Raw genomic sequence first — 1,999 nt, 5'->3', positions numbered from 1 at the left:
TAATAGATAACGATAGATTGACACTTGGTCTCTGTGGATTCGACAATCTTTTATATTACTCTGACGCGTTTGTATACTTGCGAAAAGCATGCATCGAGTTTTTGGCGCCGTTCCCGGGGACCAATTTCGTCAAATTTCATTACCCTGTTGTTATATCGTTTAGACTTAGGCTATTACCTGCCGGTCAATGCGAAGAACTCGCAGCGCCGGAAGTTTAAGTTTAGTATACCCTCTGGCAGAACCTGAACATTACGCTCGCGCACATTTATTCTTTCATAGAATTAGGAGAGCTATGGCCGAAGATCAAAACCAAAGACCTCTTAAGGACTTCGCTCAACCATCCAACGAAGAACCTAGTTCTAGTATAGTAAACTCAACCATCCCAGCTAATAATTTCGAACTCAAACCATCCCTGTTGCAACTAGTGCAACAGAGACAATTCACAGGTCTCGCTACTGAGAACCCAAACCAACATTTAAAAATATTTCTTCAATTAGCAGACACTTTTAAAACCAATGGAGCTTCTCCTGAGGCAATCCGTAAAAGATTATTCCCTTTTTCCCTCAGAGATAAAGCCCTATCATGGTTAGATTCCCTTCCACCCAATTCCATTACGACTTGGGATAACCTTAAAAGAGTTTTCCTTGCTAGATACTTTCCCCTGAGTAAGACCGCCGTTCTTCGAAACCATATAACTAGATTTACCCAAAACCAAGGAGAATCGTTGTTCGAAGCTTGGGAGAGATATAAAGAGTTATTGAGAGCATGCCCACATCATGGCTTAGAAAATTGGTTAATCATTCAGACCTTCTATAATGGACTTCACTATAACACTAAGATGACCATCGACGCTGCCGTAGGCGGTGCTCGGTTGAACAAACCTTACCCTGAAGCTAGTGCCCTCATCGAAGATATGGCTCAAAACCATCAATCATGGGGAGTCAAACGAGCGACAGTTGAGAAGAAAGAAGCTCAATGAGGAGTGCATGAAATAACCTCTGTAGACATGATGCAAGCTAAAATGAACGTATTAGCCCTCAAGGTCGAGCATATATGCATAAACCTGAATATTGTAGCCGCTGTTTCGTCGGATTATGAGATATGTGGAACTAAAGGACACCAATCTGCAGAATGCAGTCTATTAAACGAAACCCACTCCGAGCAAGTGAACTACACCCAAGGAAACCGATACTCGAATACCTATAACCCTGGATGGAGGAATCATCTGAACTTCTCCTATAAGAATAATAACCCTATCCAAAATAATGCACCTCCGAAACCTAGTTACCAAGCCCCAAGACCAAATCAACCTATGCAACCTGTACCACCAAAGCCGAGCCTTGAGAAAATCATGGGAAATTTTATCACTGCTCAAACCCAACAAAACAAGGAGTTCATGAACCAGAACATTCATGTTAACGAATTGATTACCCAGTTAGGAACCAAGGTTGACCAAATAGTTACTCATACTAAGATGCTTGAAACCCAAGTCTCTCAGGTAGCTTTAAACGAAGCCCCCCAAACCACACCTGGAGGACAATTCCCTGGACAACCTCAACAAAATCCGAAAGGACAAGCCAATGTTATTACCCTGCGAACTGGGAACACTTATGATGAGCCACCAAACCCAAGATTGAGTGAACCCGAGACTTCTAAGGAATATACCAAACCCCCGGTCGAAGTAAAGGAACCAGAGGAATCTAGAAACCAGGAAAGTCAAGAAAAAGGAGAAAAACCTAAAGATAAAACTTACGTACCACCCCTGCCATATAAACCACCTATACCATATCCGCAAAGACTCAAACGAACCCAGATTAATAACCAGTATCAAAAATTTATTAAAGTTATAGAAAAACATCGTGTAGAAATCCCTTTCACAGAAGCCATTACCCAAATACCTTCTTATGCAAAGTTTCTCAAAGACATCCTTACTAACAAACGTATGTAAGAACAAAAATTGTTCTACAACAGATTCCTTGATTTTGATGATAACAAAGGA

General features: G+C 41.2%; 1 non-coding gene across 1 annotated transcript; it reads right to left on the bottom strand.

The window, feature by feature from the left end:
* Positions 1-676: 676 nt before the first annotated feature.
* LOC127117056 (small nucleolar RNA R71) lies at positions 677-783 on the bottom strand. The gene has a single exon (XR_007801818.1). It is a non-coding gene; the product is annotated as a small nucleolar RNA R71 (small nucleolar RNA).
* Between the last annotated feature and the right edge of the window lie 1,216 nt (positions 784-1,999).

This window comes from Lathyrus oleraceus, chromosome 1 (assembly GCF_024323335.1).
Source record: "Lathyrus oleraceus cultivar Zhongwan6 chromosome 1, CAAS_Psat_ZW6_1.0, whole genome shotgun sequence".
Classification (NCBI taxonomy): domain Eukaryota; kingdom Viridiplantae; phylum Streptophyta; class Magnoliopsida; order Fabales; family Fabaceae; genus Lathyrus; species Lathyrus oleraceus.
The sequence above is the reverse complement of the archived record's forward strand: the minus strand, read 5'-3'. Positions and strand labels throughout refer to the sequence as shown.